Source organism: Rattus norvegicus, chromosome 2, assembly GCF_036323735.1.
Source record: "Rattus norvegicus strain BN/NHsdMcwi chromosome 2, GRCr8, whole genome shotgun sequence".
In the NCBI taxonomy this organism is placed as follows: domain Eukaryota; kingdom Metazoa; phylum Chordata; class Mammalia; order Rodentia; family Muridae; genus Rattus; species Rattus norvegicus.
Window position 1 is genome coordinate 41,331,520 of NC_086020.1, and position 24,536 is coordinate 41,356,055.

Sequence of the window (24,536 nt, forward strand, 5' to 3'; positions counted from 1 at the left end):
GAAACACACAGACACACACACACACACACCCTCAGAAACACACAGACACACACACACACAGACACAGACAGACACACAGACACACACAGACACCCTCAGAAAAACACAGACACACAGACACACACACAGACGCACACAAAGACAGACACATACACACACACACATAGACACAGACACACACACATACACAGACACAAACACATACACACATAGACACAGACACACACACAGACACAGACAGACACACACAGACACACAGACACAGACACACACACACACATAGACACAGACACACACACATATACAGACACAAACACACACACACACATAGACACAGACACACACACATACACAGACACAAACACATACACACATAGACACAGACACACACACAGACAGACACACACACACACACACACCCTCAGAAACACACAGACACACAGACACAGACACACAGACACAGACACACACACACCTCAGAAACACACAGACACACAGACACAGACACACATACACACACACTCTCTTACTGTTTGTTCAGATATTCTGAATAGTAGTTTTAAGTTCAAAAACACAAATGCTTTCTTTGAAAGCCTCCAGCTCATTGGGGATAATAAACTCTATCGTGGTGGTATCTTTAGTGAACAATCTGGCCAAGGTTGTCCACATGCTTCACTCACACGCCATGTGAAGCATATGCAGCTTCCCATAGGTTTTATCAAAATTACTTTATTTTGGTTTATTTTATACAGGCTTACTTTATTCTATAGCATGTGAAAGGAAAAAAAAAAGTTAAGTGGCCTTTAAAATCTCCCCTGTCCTCTAGGAAGCTCAGTGAACATGAGTCTGGGGATAAATATGCTACCAAGTAAAGACAACGTCACTTTCTCCTTACTGAGGATAATTTTAGAGTCTGTTCAGGGATATATAAAGACCTGCACCTCCACGCAATGCTCATTCATTCCCTTGGATAAAATAAATCTGCTTAGAATTCATAGGTCAATGCTTTCCGTAACTGGAGTCACACTCTCAGGTCTGCCAAGTTTCAAATCTGGCACTGTTTTGTTCCAGTGTTGGTCTAGGTAATGAGCTAAACACTACCTCTTCCCTGAGTCTTTCCGAAAAGAGTGAAGAAACTAATGAATGCTGAGAATCTCTGTGTTAAAATTCATGAAAACAGTTAGGTACAAACAGCCATCGCCATGCCAAACGACGCCCGTATCTCTCCTAGTAAAGCTTCTCTTGTGTAAGAACCATCCAGAGTGAAACTGTAAAGCTACTCAGAGTGAGGAGCAAAGAGTAAGGCGAGCCTGTTTATACTGAAATCACTCAATGATCCTTTTTCACACCAGGAAATTAGTACATTACCAATACTTTAAAGAACTTAAACCTTTATAGATTCACTTAGCTGCAACTTTACTCTTTAAATTACATTTCTACTCTTTTTTTTAAACTAAACTTTAAACTACATTTTAACTCTGTTCACTAAAATGTTAATTGTTCTAAGTGGTTTATGCTTCAGACAGAATTTTGATAGTTAAGTAGTTATTTTCAGCTGTGCTCTATAATATTAGAGCAAAATTACTGAACATTCAATATTCCCTGAAGAATTCAGATGGAAAGCCCATTGGGGATTTCAGTTGCTGCTTTAAAACATACTTTGGATCTTATCTGTCATCTGGGCGAGACATGAGAGTGATAACAGCAGCTCCCTTTGCTAACTATAGAAACCCAGGCCACGGAACCATCCGTAACCTGCTCCTTATAGGATAGTCTTCTGTTATTTATTCTACTGCAGCCATCCTCTAATACGCGGATTTTAATAAGAGTGAACATGTTTGTTCATAAAGAATACATCTGGGGGGGTCTTAGAACCTAAGAATGTTCACACCGTCATATTCCACAGTAATTAGCATTTGAGGGGTACTGACCCATGTGCTCAGGGGACAGAATGAGTATGACTCTGTGTCACACTCGAGGACTTAACACTTACAGGAGCAATAATGCATGCATAGAAACAGAAGGAAAGGACCAGACAAAGGCAGAGCTGTGGGTACGGTGGGTTCCCGTCCCAGCAGATACGTCTATAAAACCTGGATCTAAGGAGGGGAACATGGGGAAGAAAGGTTGTGGGAGTCTGTTGTGAGATTTGGTCTTCTATGAACATCAGAAGCTACATCCCTTAAGTCTCATCAACATAGCTGCCTAAACATGAGACAAGCAAGAACAGCAGCAGACATGCCAACGTGGGTGGAGAAAGACCCATGGAGCTCCAACCGTACCCAGAAACCACAGCAAATAAGGAATGCTGAGCTGTGGGAGGACGCACCCACTGGTGATCCAATACGAAGTGGTCAGTCCTAAAACCACACATATGTATAACATGATACGAACTGAGCAGTGTATATCTGGGAATATGTATGTGTATCCATGTATATAATGCATGTAGTAACAATGAAAAAGAGGACTTAAGTTTGAAAGACAGCAAGGGGGTTGTATAGGAGGATTTGGAGGGAGGAACAGGAAGGGGGGAATGAAGTAATTATAATCTCAAAAAATAAAAGCAATAAAAGGAAAATAAAGTTCGTGGGAGAATGTTCAGTCTTCCTAGAGTTGCCCTAGCAAGGAACTGATTAGGGGCAGCTAATACAGGTCAAAGTCATTGTTTCCATTCTGGGGGGTACAAGTCCAGAGTCAAGGTACAGACTTGGGCATGTCTGCTCTGTCGGGGCTGTCAAGGAATGGCGGCCGCACTTAGCAACCTTTCCTTACACGGCTTGGCTGTAGCTGCATCACACTGACCTCTGCTCCATGCTCACGTGGCCTTCTTCCCTGTATGCACAGCTATTCCCGCCCCCTCTGAGAAAAACACTTGTCACTGGATGAAGAACATCTTACTCATGACCAAAATGGCCGTTTTGTATGATGAGGTCTTCTTCTGAGGTTTTTTTTTTTTTTTTTTTTTTTTTTTAAAGATTTATTTTATTATATATAAGTACACTGTAGCTGTCTTCAGACACACCAGAAGAGGGCATCGGATCTCTTTACAGATGGTTGTGAGCCACCATGTGGTTGCTGGGAATTGAACTCATGACCTCTGGAAGAACAGTCGGGTGTTCTTAACCACTGAGCCATCTCTCCAGCCCCCTTCTTCTGAGGTTTTAACCTTAGAAATAAGTTCGTGGAGAACTTCCTTTAACCCACTCCACTGGCTGTGGGAGGAGGGACAAGGCACAGAAAGGCTTGTCTCGACAGACCAGGGAAACTTAACAGATAAATGTTTCAGGATGTAAACATTCAGAGGAGCTATTCAAACATTCAAATAGGAGCTTTGTAAACTGCCATGTCAAGAAGAATCTCAAATGATTCTATACAATACTCTCAGTCTCCCAAACCACCACTATACCACCATTTATGTGAGCGCCTCCTCCAAGCTTACCAGTCAGGGAGAACGTGCCGTCCATTCCTACTCACCCCAAACACCCAACAAGCACCAGGACACAATCCATTTTCTCTTTGGTGAAATATGTATGAAATGCTGTGGTTTACTAGGTACACTTGCTTACCTCTGCCGGAAGTAACAGAAATACAGCCACGACCACATCATCATTAAAACAAAAGCCCATCGTCGTAGCACAAAGGGGATACTTTTGTTGTTGTCATCCTTGTTAAAGATGGGGTCTCGATATGTAGCTTTGGCTATCTTAAGACTCAAGCTGACCTCAAACTCACAGACATCCACCTGCCTCTGCCTCTCAGGTGCTGGGAGGCTAAATAATAGGCAGTATTTTTGTGGTAGAAAATGATAGCATCACTGACTGAGGTTCCACTGGAAGCTTAACCATTTTAGTAGGAGGCGGAAGTAGTTCCGTTTCAAAGGACTCACACAACAGCACCGGTGGCTCCGGCTGTTTTTCTAAGGAACCACAATCTATTTGTTTTCTGTGCTTTATAAAATATCAGACCTTTACAAATGAGTATTTAGAAGATGAGTTGTATAAGACGGCTGGTAAAATGCTGTCTTTTTCCATGTCTTTTTCCAATAGTACTTTAAATAATGCAAGTACAAATGCCACTTCCTTAAATGTGTGACGGCCTCAGCACTCTGGCATGTGGTAGCTTTGTCCTAAGCCCCCCTTCTCCCCCCTTTTTTGGCCTGTCAGCTGTGAGAAACAGTTTTCTACCAATTACTGTCACAATATGAATAAATTCAAAACTGAAAATATAAGCACTGAATATTTTCAGTAAATTTATCCTAAGCTACATTAAAATAGGGCTTTAGAATTTAAGCAAGGCATTTAGTTTGTAATAAGGAAGAAGCTTAACACTTTACTTCATTTCCTACAAATAAACACACAAAATAAGAAGTAAAACATACAGAAAAAAGGGCAGATGACAACATCATATGATATTAAAAAACCACAGTGACAAACAGAACATAAATTAAGCGACATGACCCCAGACAATAGCACAAGCTGCTGGGTTCCCTCCCTCCTAGAGGTTAATTATGTTAATTATGATTTAATGACAGACAAGCAATCAGAAGGGTTACTCAGCACCTCCTTTCTCTAACTCCAGTCAGCTCTCCCACCATGTGGCTCCATGACCTGAAGCATGCAGCTGTTTTGGTTCAAGAAGAGTTAGGGACATGCTACAGAAACCAAGAATGTTTTAGGCAATCATTGTCATTCTCCAAATAAAGAGAACACAGCTGCACCTTGTCCTAGGCTGGCCTGTGCTAAACTTTCCTTGGGTGAGGGGCAGACAATAACAGGTCTGTGTTTGCAGGCACACAAGAGAGACGGGTCCAGTTACCTAAGCACACAAACCCCAATGGCAACCTTGTTTGGTCGGAATACGCTATTTTTATTTTTTGAAATTTGCCCCCACTCTGCGAGATATGGAACCCAGGGCTTCCCACACACCAGGGAAATCAACTGCTACAGAGCCTTTTAAATTTTAAGTTCTCTGGCTGACCTTGGACCTGCAACTCATCCCCTTGAAGATTACAGGTTTGTATGGCCACTCCTCCCACCATCGAGGGGAGCTGGAGCTCAAACCCAGGGAACCACACTGTCTGGAGAACTAGAATAGGGTGAATGTGTGAAAATAAACAAGGAAATGAAGTTTACAGAAGTCTAAGGCACAACTGTTTTGCTTCCTGGGGTTAAGAATGACACTTGGGACACTGTTTCAAGTTTCTGAATTGCAGGTAGTTTAGAAAAGGGTGCTGACACACAGACACCTGAGGCTGTACTCTCTCAACTCACTGTCAGGGGAGGCATATTCACCAGTCTCTGTGCGCTCCTACCTAGTCTTCTCAAATGTCTTTCAAAATATTTTACTTTTGGGGGCAGGGGGGAGGTATTTTATTTGTTTACATTTCAAATGCTGTCCCTCTTCCCAGTTTCTCCTCTGCAAGCCCCATCCCATCCCCCATCCCCCTGCCTCTATGAGGGTGCCCCCCCACTCCCCCTTTACCTCTCTAGCATCCTTCTATAATGGAGCATTGAGCCTCCACAGAACCAAGGGCCTCTCTCCCATTGATGCCAGATAAGGCCATCCTCTGCTACATAGGCAGCTGGAGCCATGGGTCCTCCATGTGTACTCTGTGGTTGGTGGTTTAGTCCCTGGGAGCTCTGGGTGTCTGGTGGGTTGATGTTGTTCTTCCTATGGGTTGCAAACCCCTTCAGCTCCTTCAGACCTTCCCCTAAGTCTTCCCTTGGGGGTCCTGTGCTCAGCTCAATGGTTAGCTGGATGCATCCGCATCTGTGTTGGTCAGGCTCTGGCAGAGCCTCTCAGGGGACAGCCATACTAGGCTCCTGTCAGCAAGCGCATGTTGGCATCACCAATAGTGACTGGGTTTGGTGGCTGCATATGGTATGGATCCCCAGGTGGGACAGTCTCTGGATGGCCTTTCCTTCAGTCTCTGCTCCACTCTTAGTCCCTGTATTTTCTTTAGACAGAACAGTCCTGGCTTAAAATTTTTGAGATGTGTGGGTGGCCCCACCCCTCAAATGGAGGCTGTGTTTATCCACTGAATAAGGTTCTTTTTTTTTTTGTTGTTGTTGTTTTTTTTGTTCTTTTTTTTCGGAGCTGGGGACCGAACCCAGGGCCTTGCGCTTCCTAGGTAAGCGCTCTACCACTGAGCTAAATCCCCAGCCCCTTGAATAAGGTTCTGTTTCCCCTGTGTTGGGTATTTCAGCTAATGTCATCCCTGCTGTGTCCTGGGAGCCTCTTGCTTCCTTGGCATCTGGGACTTTCTAGTGGCTACCCCTGGTTGCCCATCCCCCACTGCTACACACCTCCGTTCAACTTCTTGACCCTCTGTACTATGTACATCATAGTTTGTAAATTAAACTCATAACTTGTCTGGGAAGTCATAACTTCTATTATCACCAACTCTTGTCCGTCCTGCTGTCTGTCTCTCTTGCCTCTCCTTCCCTCTTATCAGTCACAGCCTATCAGTCATCCGGTCAGACTTTAATTTCTTTCCTAATGCCCTCCAAAAGCCACCATGTTTTACAACTCAACGACTCCCTTCTCATTAGCTGAATGATGTGTGCCTGTATTACGCAGCACCATGCACAGCTTACAGGGTGCCCACATCCTGACCTGCCACAATCTTCTCTTTAAATTACCTCCAACCACATCACCATGTTCCAGAACTACTCACGGCTTTCCATTAACCGTGATTTCCCAAACTGTGTTTTATAGAATATCAGTTTCACAAGATTTTAACCTGTTTAAATTTTAAAATGGGGAAGTGGGGTAGACTCTTTTTTTCAAGTGCTTAAAAGAAACAGTGGTTTCTTCTCAGCAAAAATGTTCAGAGCTTTTCATAAGCTAACTATACAGTACGTCTCCATGATGGGGAATTACACATCTCACAAATCTATTCCGTGGCAGAGCCCTTTCACCACAGGATCTCTTGGAAGTTGCTGCAGGATGCCACAAAGTTTGAAAAGTCAAATTTTGCTCCTTGTGGTTCTCTATAGGCTAATCCTAAACTTCTTTAAATTACCTCTAATTCTGTAAATTTACATGAATGTCCACCTTCAACTCTAACTTACAGTACTCCATGTGATTACCCGTGCTATTACAGAACCCTGCCCCCATTCCTGATTCTAAATCTGTTAACCCATGACAACTGTTAGGGCCTAGGTAAAATATCAAGGCTGAAATGGAATGTTAAGGCCTAGGTAACTGTTACTTGGCTAGCCTGCCATTATAAGAAAACTTTCCTTCTTTTTTTTTTAAAGATGTATTTATTTTATTTATACGTGTACACTGTAGCTGTCTTCAGACACACCAGAAGAGGGCAGTGAGCACTTACAGATGGTTGTGAGCCACCATGTGGTTGCTGGGAATTGAACTCAGGACCTCTGGAAGAGCAGTCAGTGCTCTTAACTGCTGAGCCATCTCTCCAGCCCATAAGAAAACTTTCTAATGCCAAGATTGATTACATATTCTGTTATGTTCTGTAACCATAGAAGTCAGTAGAACTGTTTTGTATAGTTACCCACAAGCCTGGATCCAAACCAACCACCCAACAGCACTTCCTGCACCTATGTATAAGCTTTTATGGTATTTGCCTTTATAAGCTGGCCCTAGGATGGACTCAAACAGAAGAGGGACACTGGCATTAATATAAGAAACTATTTGGAATAAGATTTCCATTTTGAGTAGTGGTGTAATGGGTTGGCCTAATGTTGCTTGTATTCTAATGTTAATTTAGGGCTTCCAGAACTGTTTCCCCAAAGTCCATATGTCAGACACTGAGAAGCCCTGCCCTCAGTTAATTCTGATTGGTGAATAAAGATGCTGACAACCAATGGCTGGGAAGAAAAGACATAGATGGGGTTAAGATTTGGTGGGCTGGAGGATAGCAGAGAGAGCCGCCATGGGGTAGGGGCCAAGAGAACATGGTCTAGAGCTGCCTGGTTGGTGCTAAGAGCAGCCCAGATGAAGCATAGTAAGCAATAACTTGGGCTAGGAGGTAGATCCCAACAGCATGGAGGGAAGGCAGCTGCCCAGCCACTGCACTGCCTAAGGCACATTAAAACATCAAGGCTGTGTTGTGTCTTTCATCCAGGAACATAAATTGTCTAAGGAAGGGTAGGAACCCCAAGCCAGGATTTTTAAATATTATTTACTATATACTGCTCTAGTAAAGTTTAAGTTCCCAAGACCTCCCTGGGAACTGACAACCTACTTAGCAGAGACATGTATGTGGGTAACGGACATCCTGGTTGGCAAGTTAAAGACAAGAATGTTAGACAATCTCATCCTGGTAGACAAGTTAGGACATGAATATTACACAAGGCACACAGTTGACTGTCTCAACTAATGGGAGCAGAATAAGAGTACAACAGAGACATGTTCCTAAGGAACTCCCTGTCCCTAAATCCTGATTGGTGAAATAACCTGACAGATGTCTGTAGATTTGGGGCTTAAAAATCCTGTAGGATCCTAACTCAATCACATTCCCAAATCTGAACCACAGCCCTGGTCAACCAGTTCTGGAGTGGTCTCCCTATCTGACTGCGATCAGTTTTCTGTGGTTTATGAGGTACTTCCTGGACCCCAACAACAGCCAAATGAAAGTTTTGATTCTTCTCAAGACTGCACTGTGCATTAATACCCTCCCACCCCCACTACCACACATACCACATACCCCCCACACTCCCCATACCACCACCACCAGACATCATCACACACACACACATACACACACACCATCACCACACATACTACCACACACACACACACACACACCCCATCACCACACACACCATGCACACTAACACACACACCACCACTACTATATAACACTGCATATACACACACACCATTGACAACACCCCCCCACCACACACACCATCACCATTACCACATACCTCACCACACACACACACACACACACACACACACACACACCATCACCACATACCCCACCACACACACACAACACACACCCCACCACACACACACACACACACACCACACACCCCATCACACACATACACACACACACATACTCACACACACACACCACATGATTGTACTTCATCTAACTCTTCACTTGGCATTCAGAGTCTGTTGGATACAGACTGCACGGAGACCTTCCTTTGCATTAATTTAGAAAGCAGAATTCCCAAAGGAAAAGGCATGGCCCCATTGTTATTAACAGCTCTACAATCAAGAGGGCCTTAAGAATATTTGTTTCCCCTCCCACATTCAGCCTGCCCCGCCCCCAAAGGTTGCTTGATGGATGGACTGCATCAACAGGCCTTCCTGCCCTCTGGGGTCTAGGAAAAGTCAGAAGTAGGGAGCACCAACAGGAAACTGAAAGGAAGGAGGGAGCAGAGTAAGAGGACAGATTTTTCTGGTCCTCTTCTTACACAGTTAAATGGCCTGTCTGTCACTCCTGGCCTAAGGCCACACTCTCACCAGGTTCCAGGACTGAGAACGCTTTACATGAATTTTGGCATACAGGTTTATAAATCTACATGAATACATTTACTGGTAATAGATCCTGAAAACATTTATTCTGACAACTCCTTGGTATCCTTATAATCTCACCGTTCGTGCAAAATCAAAGGAAATGTGCATACAAATGAGCGAGATGGGCTTCTTTGTTTTTCTGGATAAATTAAATGTGGATGAAAAACTGATGCTGTCAGATATGTAGCATCTTCAGTGTTTCTCGGGATTGACTGGTATTTTGATTTATAATCAATGCTGAGAAGTCTGCCTTACCTAAACACAGAGCACACAATGGCATTTCAGAAACTGTTGGAAATTCTGTCCTAATCTCAAGCCAAAATTCACCTAACGACTTTTTAAAAATGAAACTCAAGTCAGCAACTCAAAGAGCAACTTTTAAAATCAAACATTTTAAAATAATATAAGCTAAAAGTTAATTGATTTTATAATTACATGTTGAGCATTAACAGTAGGAAGATGGGCTGGAGAGATGGCTCTGTGGTTAACAGCACTGACTGCTCTTCCAGAGGTCCTGAGTTCAAATCCCCAGCAACCACATGGTGGCTCACAACCATCTGTCATGAGATCTGATGCCCTCTTCTGGTGTGTCTAAAGGACAGCTACAGTGTGCTTACATATAATAAATAAATACATCTTTAAATAAATAAATAAATCTTTAAAAAAAAACAGTAGGAAGATAGTAAATATTTTGGTTTTAACCAACATGATAGTTAAACCATGACGTTTCTGTGAAGGAGTCAAGTGTGTATGTAGAGTAAGACACTGCACTAGATAACGCACAGTAGACTCACTTGATCGCAGTAAGCCAGGTAGTGCTCCTTGGGGCCATGTGGGGCATGCAGGGTGTTCAGAACCAAGGCTGCAGTGAAGGCATGGATGCAGCATTAGCAAGCACTGTCAACAGGACCGCAGGTTTACTATGCCCTCAGTTTGAACTAACCTTTGATTTGCTGTGTATTCAGGAAACTGTACCTTTGCCATATCTTTTTATGAATCCCAAATTGTCACCATATGAGATCATGACTGTCTCAGAGAAGCTGAGTCCAGCTGCTAATGTATACAACTTCTAGGATCCCTCTAGGTTCTTGCTGAATAAGGAAAGACAAAAGCCCCAATACACTGGTGCTAGAATGGAAAGCAAGCTGGAGGCTTATCTAAAGTCCAGGGAGCACTCCAACATGACAATTCTACAACAGAGAATGCTTGAGACCAGTCCAAGACTTAGTTTATTCTGTCAACCTGAAAAAGAATATACTTTTATCTGGCTGCAACAAACAGGTTGCCAGATGAAGCCAGCTTTTCTTCCTGCCTGACCTCTGTGCAATAGTGCACATCCCACCAGAGTGAAGACACAGAGTCTGTAAGAGTCAGCGATATTGTCTCAAAATAAATTCACAGCATGGTCCGAGAGTGGGCATGTGATTTCAAGGTCAGAAAGAAGTAACAGTTGGCAGTGATGGGACAAGTACAACTATGCCCTGACCACAGTAATGTGCAACTTAAGACAGATGTTTCCTTCGAATCCAAAGTGTAGCAGTGCCCTCTTAAAGAATGCATGGCGTTTCAGGCAAAGCTTTAAAATGTGGTGAGCTGTTGCCTGTCTGTACCAATAAAGAAAGCAGGGTGACGAGCATTCAGAGGTCTTAAACGTTTGTTTCGCCTTATTTTAAAGACTTTCCTCTGAGCTGTTTTAGTTCACAGGAGTCTCTGTGTCACCTCATCCCTACACATGCCACACCCCTCCCATTATTGATGGTCTCTCCCCAGGAGGTATATCTGACTGTTTCCTTCTGTGGCGGCTGCGTGTTAAGTGCAGTCAGTGTGGGTAAAGTGATTATTTATAGTGAACTTGCTGGGGATGCTCTGTAAAGTTCCTGTAGGTACAGTGCACCTAGCATGGGGAAGACAAGATGATGAATGTGTTAAAGAACAGAAGAGCGGTAATAAGCTCACCGGAAGTGTACTGCCGGTGAGGCTGTGGGAGGAGTTCACGAATGGCTAACACGTGAGCAGCTGGAGGGGCTAGGGCCTTCCTAAAGTACTCCAGTAGTAATTACTATCCAAACTGTACAAATCTTCACATGTGGCCACATCTGGGAATTTATCTTACAAAATAAAAGCATGGGTAGAAAAAGACACTTTATTGGATGTTTATGATCATTTTTAGCAGTAACAAACCCCTTTATATGATTCAAATGGCCAACAATGGATTAATCACAGGAAAAATTATAGTTCATCACAGTATGAAAATATATGCAGCTATGGGGCTTGTGAGGTACCACCACTCTTTGAGGGTTTATTGGAAGTTACTGCTGAGGCAGGGGGGTGTCATTTTCTTCAGTGGTGTAGCCACTGATAAGTTGCCAATGGTCCTGTAAGCAACCCCCACCCCTGCTCGTGCAAGCAACTCCGATTCTCCTCAGAGGGTTATGAACACAGGCTTGAAAGAAGGGGAGGATGGGAAGACATTCACTACATGCATGCAGGGAACTGTCAAAGGATAAAAGCATACACATATGAGGCTTTAAAAGAATAATTTAGTTCTATGTCTTCTTGGTTTGCTGCAGGGGAACAGGCATGAACGACAGGGAAGGTAAACAGAACAACTGTGGTTCTATTAAATAAATTCCCCAAATCTCGTTATGTGTACTTATGTATCAATGGACAAATCGCCTGAGCACGGGAGTCATCAGAGCTGCAGAAGCACGGTTTCTGGCTGCAGACATGGAGCTGACAAGAGAATGGGGCTCAGTGGAGAGAGACACCCAGAGGGCAAGTCCAGGGCAGGCAGTGTCCACGCTATGAAGAACCGAGAACCGGTTAGTACTGTTTCAGCACCTGACTTGGTCTTCTTTTCCGATGTCATGTTTGGAAAGGGAACTCTTCTGGACCTCCCCCTCTAGTCACCGAGCTCACATTCTTCCTTCGCCAGGCCGGCCGTCAGCTTCCCTTGCTGTCTTTCCTGTTCCTACCTGACACATAGCAGCTGCATACTTGCTCCATAAATAATGAATGAGTTACAACTCATGTACAAGTTAGAAATAGAGGTGGCAAGCTAAAACAGCAAGCAATGGTTCTAAATGGATGATGAGATTAAACTTAAGAAGCCGGGAGGACAGAGAGCTGGCTCTGCAGTTCAGAGCACTGGCTGCTCTTCCTGAGGACGGGGTTAGGTTCCCAACCCCCACCTGGCAACTCACACTTTCTGTGATTCAAGTTCCAGGGGATCCGACACCCCCTATTGGGCCTCTACTGGCAATGCAATTGGTGCCTCGAATCACATGCAAACACATCAATTCTAAATAAATAAATTTAAAAATGAGAGAACAATACGTTTTGTTCACAGATCTGGCCTTTAACGTATGGTGAAGAGGACAATACGCAGTGACACTGAAAGGAGACTACGCACAGCTTCCTAGCAGAAGGACACCACACCGTCTAACCTCAAAGAGCTTATGTGACATCTAAAGCAGATTCTGAGCTTTAGGATGTGCACTTCAAGGCATGGCTACTAGAAATATTACTCTTTTCAAATTAGAATAGTTGAGACTCTCAATTATAACCACAAACAAAGCATCTGGAATCATGTTCTATGTTCTAATATTCATAATCTAGTATGTTAATAAAGTCCAATAATTCCACATTCATATTTTCTAGGTAATCATATATCTGGGTCACACTGTTAATTAAACATTATGCTTTTCTCTATAAGGTCACTACTTTTTCTTAAATTTGTATAAACTCTAACTTTCCAGGAAGGCTATCTGAGCGTGTACTGCATCGTTAGGCTAGCCACACAAAGAGCTCTGGAGGAACAATGACCTATCCCCAGAGCCACGGGTCTCCAGAGACTGCAGCACTTTTCAATTGTGTGTAATATGAAGGGTCTACAAAAGAAGCATTAAGTACAAAAAAATACAAGGTTTTGTCCACCGTGCTTTTTAAAAGCACTTTAAAATGAGAATGGACTCTCCAGTATAAATTTAACTGCGTTTATATATCTAAGTATGTGTTTCATCATTTGTAGAAAATCTAGTACATACTTAAAATCTGGTAACTTATCATTACTACATAAACAAGAAAAATCAAGTAGTTTTTAAAGACACAGGACTGTACAGGTTTTTCCTGAACCCTTTTAAAATGAAGGTAACAATTACAGAAACAAAAGACAAGCTTGTTTTCTATGGGATCGAAATAACGATTTCATGTTCTTGCTGGTAACCTACAATTCACCTGAGAATACTGATCAATTATTCCAAAATATTTCAGTTCTCCTGAATGAATATCGAAACCTCTGAAGGCTATTCCAAAGATACCCTGCGTAATGGAGGTCTGTAGCTTTAAGAACTGCCTTATTTTTGCTTTTTAAATGGTGAAGACTGACTTTTAAGTATATATTAGGTTTTCTATAGATGAATAAACACATATTTAGATATCAAATGTAGACATATTTAGTTAAAAATCAATTAAGCTGAGGAGTCTTTCCCTCCTGGCTGTCTATATTTTTCTTTAATCCCGGTCAGTGTAAACCCTTATTACCAGTAATTTGCGGCTGTAACGTTGAGGAAAATGCTGGCCTCACAGGTTTTTGTCATCTCTCCCCCTCTTTCCCTGCAGGCTTCTACTGTTGATGGCCTTTATGGAAATATAAATTCAATCAGCAGCTGCAAATTTCATGAGACGTCCATCTTCATGCTGAATTTCTAACCGAGTGTCAAAACAATCTGTGGATTTCTCTCTGATGAAACACACATTGAATTGTAAATTTCTGCAATTTCCTCACGTTTGACTTTCAGCTGCCAGCCTGGAAACAGCCTACTGGGCTCAGCAGATAATGTTCCAGTCTTACTTCTTCATTGCACTTAAAGAGTTAAAATATATAAAAATCATGATGTCTGCCTTCCCAGCACTGGACAATTAAATTTTCTGCACTAATAAGAAAACAAGCCAAATCCCCCCAAAAATACATGCTATATTTTATAAAGTGCTGCCTAAGAATGTGCGTTCTCTATACGGTCATCTGTATTTATTTATGCTGCTTGGTGAGTGAAGAGTGAGACTAGCTTTGACAAAACTAGTATTTTCTATATATGATATCAACAGAGTGCATAGCTGAAAAGCAGTCTCAAAGTAATGACTAGCAATGACAAGTTTAATGAGATACATTTTTTTTGGTCAAGTATTTCCAAGAGAAACATAGTAAAAGAATTAAAACAGCCAGTCAGGGCATTCTTCTTAATATATAATTACAACTGGGTTAATTTTTCACCAAAGAATCATTTTCAACTGAAAACAGACGGAACTACTTTTATAGAACATACTATTACAAAACCTAGGTTGTTTTACAACTACATAAGGAGAAATGTCACAAGCTTTATGGGCCCTAGAATCATAAATGAAACCAAGGCTTTTCGGTCATTTATTTAACAAACATTTATTGGGCATCTCCTGTGTGCCAGGTAATGCTTACTAGGCCGAGAGAATGCTGAGACACGAGGAGCCCGTGCTCTTCCCAGAGATGGAAACAACAGACCACTGAAGTGAGGCGCTCGCTCTAAGTGCTATGAGCTAGAGCAATCTTAGAAGAGCACTGGAGAGACACTTCCTAAAGACAGAGGGCTCACCAGGAAAGCAGCACAAGGAAGAGCTGAACTCCAGCAGGGGCGGAGTGGTTCACAGCGGAAGGCAGGAAAGCACAGAGGGACTGTGGAAAACCGGTAGGAACCAGACATGGCGAACAGGACTAATGTATGGTGACGGGCTAGACTAGGTAGGCTGGAGTCTTAAAATATTTATTGAAGCATTTACTTTTTAAATAATAAAATATTTATTGAAACATTAACTAGAATGCAAGACAGTGGGAGGGATTTTAAGCATGAATATAAAAATAACATATTTCTCAAAAGCATATAAAAACCATGAAAACTAGAATATAATGACAAAGAACATAAATTCCTGGAGCCAGCCTTGACTAAATTTCAGTTCTACCAGGCATGGCTGTGTGACTGGGCAGGTTTCTTCCTCTGCCTCAGTTAACATGTGAGGAAAACAATACTACGATATACTCCAGGCTTAGTATGAGAACTATGTACCTTAGAACCACAGTTACAAGGCTAGTTCTCCAGTATAAAGATGTATTTTCATTTAGAAAACATCCACTGGATGTTTACTGCATACTGTAGAAATACCTCACCAAAATTTACAAACAGAAAACCAGAAGAAAATTTCAATAATCATAAAATAGATTTTAGAAAGATATTAATAACAGAATCAATCAATTTACAACAAAAATAGTCTATTCTGTGTGTGTGTGCACGTGTGTAACAGTACTCTATGTCATAAAGTGGGCTTCAGTTGGGATTTGTGACAAACCCTGGGTTTCAGACCTGACTTCAGGCCCTAAGGGCATAGGATGGCAGCAGTCTCTGGCCAGAGAGAAAATTTCCCATTAGCTGATAAGGGTTGGCAGAGGAGGCACTGAGCCTGTGTGTAACATTCGCAGTATCAAACCCTCTCAAGAAGATCTAACCGGGATGTCCTTGGTGTGTGAGAGGGAGCAAAGCGGATGGTCATTTAAGTGTGGAAGGCTGCAGGAAGGCACGAGCAGCAGGTTTAAAGTTTAGAGAAATATCACAGGTGTATGCGGGTTCCTAATGTACTCTGCTGTACAGCGTGAAAATGATCAACATGCATACACAATCCTGCTAGTAGGATCCAAAGGACATAAAAGTAACTAGTGTTACAGAGATACCCACCCACACTATATTTCTGCAGAAATAATCCCAATGAAAGATGATTAAAAAAAAAAAAGGATGAGACGAGACCACCATGATGGGAAGACTTTAGCTGGTGCAATAAGACAAACTGACCTCCAGAAACAACAATGGTAGAATACTGACTGCATTTGACTTATGATGGTTGGCCACGACTTCTTGAGCTCATGATGGTGTGTATGAAAGGGTATCTATAGCATGAGTCTGCTTTTTATACAAGAGAATTGTATAATTGCAATTGCATTATATATACCACAGTATGTGAGACAATCACCTTATTAAAAAACAGGTTCTATGTTCATTCACCCAACTGCAGGTCGGACACCCATGTTCTGAACATGACTGTGGCAGAGACGATAAGCAGGGATGACATGCACTTTCAGCTATGCTCTTCCAACTCACCATGGGTTTGAGAAGATATAACCACATTCTAAAACAAGGTGCATCTGCAGCCTGAGGGGACTAAACAGGAGAGTGTTTAGAGTGAGTTTTAGAGGTAAGAGAAAGCATAAAGGAGGAGGAGGAGGAGAAAGAGGAGGAAGAAGAGGAGGAGGAGGAGGAGGAGAAGAAGAAGAAGAAGAAGAAGAAGAATTATTCTCTTTAAAGACCCAAAGAGAAGCACAGTAAATAATCATCAAAGGAAAACAAGATCCGATGAAGAACACAGAGAGGGAGCAGGATGCAGAGTATAGTTTGAAGTGGGCTGGCTAAATGTCTGAAAGAGGTCTGCTACACAAACACGAGGATCAGAGTTTGAATCCCACCACCCATGTAAAGAGCCAGACAGACTTCTGTAAACTCAGCCCTGAGAGTCAGATGTTGGACAGCTACCCAACCCAAATGGCCAACTTGTAGGTTAGTGAGAGACTGTCTCAAGGCAATCGGGCAGGAGAGGTGGCAGAAGACACAGACGATATCTTATTCTGCTCTCCTCATGCACACACATGCCACAGGCCACACATGAATGTATGCATACATCTATACCACATATACTACAGGCCACACATGAATGTGTGCATACATACACATGCACCAAACTTGCCATAGATCACACATGAATGTATGCACACACACAGAATAGATTATAAGGAAATATACTAGTGAACATATTGAAAAACTAAGCAAATGATATTATCAGTAACAGTAAAACTTGGACAATACAAAGTTTTATTTATAGGATAAAACATAGCCCTAACTAAGTCTTTATATCAAAAAACAAAAAAGGATAAAGATAGATGACCTCAGACTTTTAGGAAAGTAGGAGAATTGGTGAACAAAAAACAAAGAAAATAGAATACATAAATCAGAAGTAGAATTAATATTTAATGAAATATAAAATACCAAAACCAAAATCTGACTCTTAGAAAATAGACAAATTTGTTTTTCAATTTTAAGAGAGAAAAATACAAGTAAATAGTCCCTAGGAATTAAAATATATGTGAAAAGGCAGAAGAAAATATTATGTTTTTATACATATGGACTTTACATTTTAAAATAATTATAAAACATGTGCATTATTTTAATGTGTATCAGTGGTTTGTCTAAAGGTACCAAATGCATGCAGTGCCTGCCGAGGCCAGAAGTAGGCATCAGAGCCCCTGAAACTAGAATCACAGACAGCTGTGAAACCCACAAAGGTGTTCAAACCGAACCTAAGTCAAAGGCAGCAAGCGCTTGTAATAGCCTGGCCATCGCCCCAGTCTCTAAAATACGTGAATTATTAAAAACAACCAAATAATTAGAAAGAGCAAATAGAACTGATAACTATTAAGCAGCTGAATTGCCATAATAAAAATCTTATAATAGATTTTAGCGCAAAATTTCTATGACAATCTTTTATTTAGATGGTAAATTTATATAGACAAGACAGCCTAATTCTTATTTAAGATGCTTATCTTGCCCTAACATACACTGTGAATACCAATTCACTGGTAGGAATATGTATTATTGAAAATAATCTCACTAGGACATTAATCAGAGTCTATAGAATCTGCCTTTGCAGGCAGTTTCACATTTACTACCAGAGAAAGGATTTCTCTTTTGAACAAGAGAAGTTAATAAACGTATGAGGCAAACACTGAACTCTTGATGGACAGAGAAGGAAGAGTGAGTCCTTGCCTTGGCCACACTGCTCTGGCTCTGAGTGTACGGGGTTATGAGGGTTGTTATTGCTACCACCTGGCAGGGAAAAACATGCATTTGACAGATAACACCATTCTCCATCTTTCAACCTAGCACTGGTCCCCAAATTCAGTTTTCTTACTGTAACAGCAGTTCACTGCTCACACCTAAATACGAGCTCCAGCCAGGCTAGGCAACTGGTTAGAAAACAAAGGGCTTTGGCCTGGGATCTCCAGCTGTGGGAAGAGGACTGCTCCAGAGACCGGGATGTCAGCGCGCGGAGCAGCGGATTGGCCCAGCACTTCCTTCCGCCTTCAGGAATACACCACATGGAGACGGAATACACAAGTGAAGCAGAATGTAAAACCAGCCAGAAAAGAAAACACCTTCTGCTTCCTCCTGACAGGGAGCCTGAAGTTTCCTGCAACCCAGGTATTTGCTACCAGGAAAGTTGGCTGCCAGCTCAGAAATGCCATTAGTCACACGACCACAGCCATCACCCAGGAGGCTTCTCTGCCCATAGTTCGTAGTTCTTATGTCATTGCAGCTTTTTGCTTTTCCAGTCTATATATAGCATCTTACTTCCCATTTTAATGCCCTATTATACTTTTATATAAAAAGAGGTTTTAATCATTCCAAAAGGTAAATAATTTTTCCTTTGTAGAAATTTTTTAAAAAATCAGTTAATCACACATACAATAAAGATATTTATAATTCTTTCTACTCTTTAACCTTTTCAGATTTTAAACTAACCTTTAACTATCAGTTAGAAATTTATAGTAATGTAAAATTATTTGCTCACTAAATATGGAAAAGCTTCTGGAACTGGAAAAGGCAGAGAAATATTTAAAAACATGTTTCCATGACTCTCCTCTTAAATATAGAAACAGGAAAAATGGATTTATATTTAGTAGCAGTTAAAAATAATTAAAAATAGCAAGTCAGATAAATATACATTGTATCATCCACTCAGACAACAGGTTTAAGTCTACCAGCAGACATGGCACACTTTCACAAAATTAGTGGGAGCTGAGACTTAATGCACATCTGCTTCTAAACAAAGCCAACGCTTCCAAAGTCAACCATCCCAGTGAGTGATTCTTTCACATCAATTTGGTCTCAAGAGGGAATGAACAAGATACCTGAGAAGCAGGGTCTGCACTCCTAAGGGCTGCGTTTTCCATGACTATTAAGCAAATGCAAAAGATGCTCTTTTCAACCAGTAGATGGCATTACTCCAAAATCTAGAGCATCATTTGAAAACTCCTAAGGGCAGACAGAGGCCTGTGGTATGGGTACTTAACAGCAAGTTTCCCAGCATGGGAAAGTTATGCGGTAACACTTCAGCTCTGAACGCAGAGTTTTGCCCCCATGCACTCTTTTTAACTTATTCCTAACTCTACAAAAGGAAACAATGAACTCGGGAGCAAGCAGGAGCAGAAACTGTTCCGCCTGGCTCCCCAGTGATACACAGCGTCGTCAGTTTAATGCAGCTTCCAGAAGACATTCGATGTCATGGGATGCAGGGATAAAAACACGCTTTATTCAAACGGCTCTAAACATCGGGCAGCTGTCCAATGGAGAATAATAATTAGCTAGAAATAAATTCATTGGCTTTAATATAATTCAAGTATGGAAGGCACAAAGCTTTAAATTGATGTATCAACAAAGGGAAATCTTAAATACCTTATTTTAAGAGTTGAAAGAAATTATTATAAAGGAAAATTTTTCTTTTTATGTACCTTTGAACAAAAGACATTAAACAAAATTAAAATCCAAAGGAAACTATGGTGCATACATAAATTAAGTGCCTGAAAAAAATCTAATTAAGCTTGAAGGTCTCCAAATAAACAAAACCCACAGGAAAATGTTTTTATGTATCAGCTATTTCCTAGGGGTGATTAAAAATTGTAAAACCAACTCTGCAAATTTCAGTGTTTCCTAAACTTCTTGTTTAAATGTTTGCAACACTAACAGTGAATATTTGTTTGCATGACTTAGTAATTCTCCAGCTTGAAGATGTTTATCTGTCAAACTAAGCAAATTGTTGAAGTCTCTCTTGTGAGGTGGCTGACATGCTAGCTACAGAACTGGTAATGACAGAGTTCAGGCAGGATACAAAGTCAACTGTTGGCACAATTTGCTAAATACTTAACTGACAATGTCAAGGTGAATACTTAAAAAACACAAAAAGAGGCGTGACTTAGTTTATTATTTATTATTTTTTCAAGCAGTCTCCCTCCTTACAGCTTTTTTCTCAACTCTAAAATACTCATTCTTTTGAAAAAGAATAAGTTCTATTAAGTAAAAATTATCAATTAAAACCGTCGATATGTGATTAAAATTATTTCTCTAAATAAGAAAATTTCAAGTTCAGTTTTTGTAACATACTAAGATTATTAATACATTATTATCATTATTATTTTCATCACCATTGTCTACATTCTTGTCTTGGTCTACATAAAATTTTGGGAATTATAAACAGCCTTAATTATATTCTAAAAGGAAATCATAAGCCTTAGACTGAAAGAAAAAGAAAATCTGAGAATAAATTTTAACTGACTTTAACATACATATTAATTTAGTTTCAGCTAGTTTACTGAGATTAGAGTAAGCCAGTGATTTAGATAATAGCCATATGTACATTATGTCTCTGCTGGGAAGGACAGCAAAACTCATTGACTCTTTAGTCATGCAGAGCACGTGCCGTGGAGAGTTCTGCAAAATATCACGATGCATACATTGAGTAGGCAGTTGGACAAATGGTCTGAAACTCAAGTGAGAGGGCTGGGTGGAAGACAAGGCTTGGAAACCGTCAGCATGTATAGTAACTGACGCTACAGAAGTGGGTGCATTTAAGAAAGAATTCTGGGGGAACAGAAGGATATAAGAGCTGCCAGATAAGTGGGAATACGTTTGGAAACCTGAAGAAACAGTCGGAATGAGAGAATGACACCAAGAAAGGATGCTGTGGTTAATTTTTTAAAGAAATTAGTCAAGGCACAAAATGGAAAGAATATACTGAGTTTAGCAAACAAGATACCCACAGTGATCTTGCCAGAAGCAACTTGGGTTGATAGTGAAAGCATGCACAAAATTACAGGGGTAGGTACGAAAGCTGAGGTCAGAGATGCAGGTCCATCACTTATAATAAAGAAAAAGACTGAGCACCTTTTTAATGTGCAGCACTGAGCTAGCATCCATTGGAATACTACACAGTATGGAGAAATACTCAAACACAGTGGTCCTATTGCTTGTACAACCTGCCAGGGAAGGCGGCCAAATGTATCAGTAGACAGTAAGAGCATGCGATAGAAACCTTGGTTGGAGGTTGGATAGCTGATAGTATTGTGTAAGACTTGAAGAAACAGGTTCCAACACTATGTAATGAAGTAACTATCAAAAATGCCACAGAACTGGTCTAATAAAATAAGATTTGGCAGCCAGATGACTCAGTAGGTAAGAGTACTTGCCAATGCCTGGCATCGTAAATTCAATTCCCAGTACCCATGTGGCCAAGGAAGAGAACCAACTCCTACTGCAAGCTGTCCTCTGACCTCCACATGCACAATGTGGCATTTGTGTGCCTCTCCAAAAACAAATATAGTAACAACAATACCAAAAAGCTATGTCTGCTGTCATTAAGCACTAGATGTCCCCCGTACCCCTAGTTATAATCCAACTAACCATACTCACAGTCAGGAAGGTTTCCTGCTACTGTATTAATATTATCACAAACTCATGAACTTTTATTGAGCAGATATTTCTTATTGGAGGGTTTGAGATATGTTCACATTCTCTCTACAGGACAAGCAGGGTGTGTGTGTGTGTGTGTGTGTGTGTGTGTGTGTGTGAGAGAGAGAGAGAGAGAGAGAGAGAGAGAGAGAGAGAGAAAGAGAGAGACCTTATGGAAGGTGGTCTCTACGCTTTGGTAAGACATAGGGAACAGGAATACAAACAGGAAAAGGCTTGAACAAAGAAATAGAAATGCTATGTTACAAGGAAAGTGTCTATAAAAAGTAAAGAATAGTATTAAGGAAATTTATTTTTCTCTTATAAAAAAAAATGGAAGACAAGAGTCAGGGTTTTAAATGGTAGCACAGGCTATCTTACGGCTTCTCACCTGCTCTTTTAAAGTGCCCTCTTAGCTTGCATGAGTAAAGAGGCAGCTGAAGCTTCACTCTGCTCTAGTCCAAGAGAAAGAAGAGAGGAGAGAGTATGGCTTTTCCCAACAGAAACACTGGGAATGGTCATTAACGATGTGGCATGGTGCCAGCAAAAACTATGTTCTTAGTAAGAAAGAAAAGATGGTTGCATAATGGGAGGCAAACTGCAGCATCAAGCCTGGCACCCGGGAAAGCAAATGTTGCAACAATTAGATACATGATAGCAGTGAAGAGTGAAGCAGCAAGCCCAAACAATCCTGAGACGCCCAAAGGGTCGGTCTGATCTAGAAAGGAAAGCAGGTCTCCAAGAAAAAAAGAGGCATTTAAATGCCAGTAAAGGAATGGTGGTTAGCAAGACAGAGGGTTTAAGGAGAAAAGGGCAAGTGGAAGGGCATAAGAGGTAAGGGAACCAGAGCTCAAAGGCTGGACATAATACTGAAAACGGGCTTAAGAATTCCATGAGCTAGAGGCTAGAGTCTCGGAGAGTCAGATTATTTACCAGGTAGGAGGGAAACTGATTCTGTGGAGTATCTCGTAAATGTAGCAGCCTAGACCTGATGCTTAAGGATAGTATGAAGTTACTGATTTGAAGCAACCGTCATACAACTGCACCTGAACAGTAATAAGAACTTAGAAATCACAAGAAGATTAGCATGTAGGACCTGGGTTAGAGAAAGATGGGTAGCAAAGCAAAGCAAAAGGCAGCTGCAGTTCAGGAAAAGTATTAAAGCACAGTCCAGGGCAGAGAATACACTAAGGATTCAAAAGCTATTGTAGAAAGGATAATTGACCGTCCTGGTATCTGAAGGGCTGTTCACATGGAGTCAGAAAAAATGTTAAATCTGACTCTCAAGTTTTGCCTAGACATCTAGTTGTGGAGTTGGAGACGGATACCATTCATAAAGACAGACTGTTTGACTATTCTGCAGAATTCTTGTTTTTTTTTTTTCCGGAAGATAAGATTTTCAATTTTAACATGGTCAGTCTGAAACACCTGTCAACTACTGTCTTCTGGTTTCTGGAATCAGAGAGAATGGGTCCAATATGTTTCAGGGCATTAAGCAGTGAAGCCACAATGTACAGCAAGAGAAAGGGACAGCATGACTACAGAGAGGTCAAGAAGAGCTCCCATGAGCCCAGTCTCTTAAGAGGCAGAAAAGAGGGCGGGGATGCATTTCTCACCTCTCAAGGTTCTGTTTTGTGGTTCTGCGTAGAACCTATGAGACCAGACACTCAAAAGCACTCAACCCTACCCACGGCAGCTTTCTGGATGTCACAGCCTGTGATTTGTGCTGGCCAATGAACTGGCCCATTCATCTCTATGGGGAGTGGGAGGAGCTTCATGGTTAAACAACATTCAAGTTTCATTTTATATTCTGCCCTCTATACCCCTTCCTTCTTGGAGATTTACAGCGCATAATAATATGTTCAGAGCTCTAGCAAGTTCTATATTTTGTTGTAATAACGTATGTAACCTTGGTACAAGAAATTCTTACTCAAACTTGCATGGCTTCAAAATACTTTCAGCTTATAATACATAAGTATGAAAACTGGGCCAGAGAACAGTTGGGGTCGCATTAGCTGGCTGAGTATTGTAAGTTCAAGGTCAGCCTGGTCTACACAGTAAGTCCCAGGGCCATCTAAGCTACAAAGCAAAAAGCCTATCTCAAAAATAAATAAATAAATGAATAAATAATGAAAAAAAATCTGAAAACACTAGTACAGTCCTTGAAGAAAACATAAGGACTGACTGTTAACCAGGATGAGAGACAGACCAGCAGCAAAGGGCCAGGTAAAAGCTGGATAGAAGCCCTTAGAAGCAACAATGTACCAAAAAAAAAAAAAAAAAAAAAAAAAAAAAAAAAAAAAAAAAAAAAACCCCACAAATGGCAGGAACAAGAAACTGTAAGCATGACCAGGAAGGCATTTCATAAAAAGCACTGGATCCTACAACCAGGAAAAGTCC

At 41.2% G+C, this 24,536-nt stretch overlaps 1 protein-coding gene and 1 long non-coding RNA gene across 6 annotated transcripts in view; one reads left to right on the top strand and one right to left on the bottom strand.

The window, feature by feature from the left end:
* Window positions 1-24,536, bottom strand: part of Ndufaf2 (NADH:ubiquinone oxidoreductase complex assembly factor 2) — a 111,755-nt gene that overhangs the window by 62,379 nt on the left and 24,840 nt on the right. The gene's annotated exons all lie outside the window — the stretch shown is intronic.
* LOC134485832 (uncharacterized) lies at window positions 11,785-14,512 on the top strand. The gene is made up of 2 exons (XR_010064075.1): window positions 11,785-12,329; window positions 14,128-14,512. It is a non-coding gene; the product is annotated as an uncharacterized LOC134485832 (long non-coding RNA).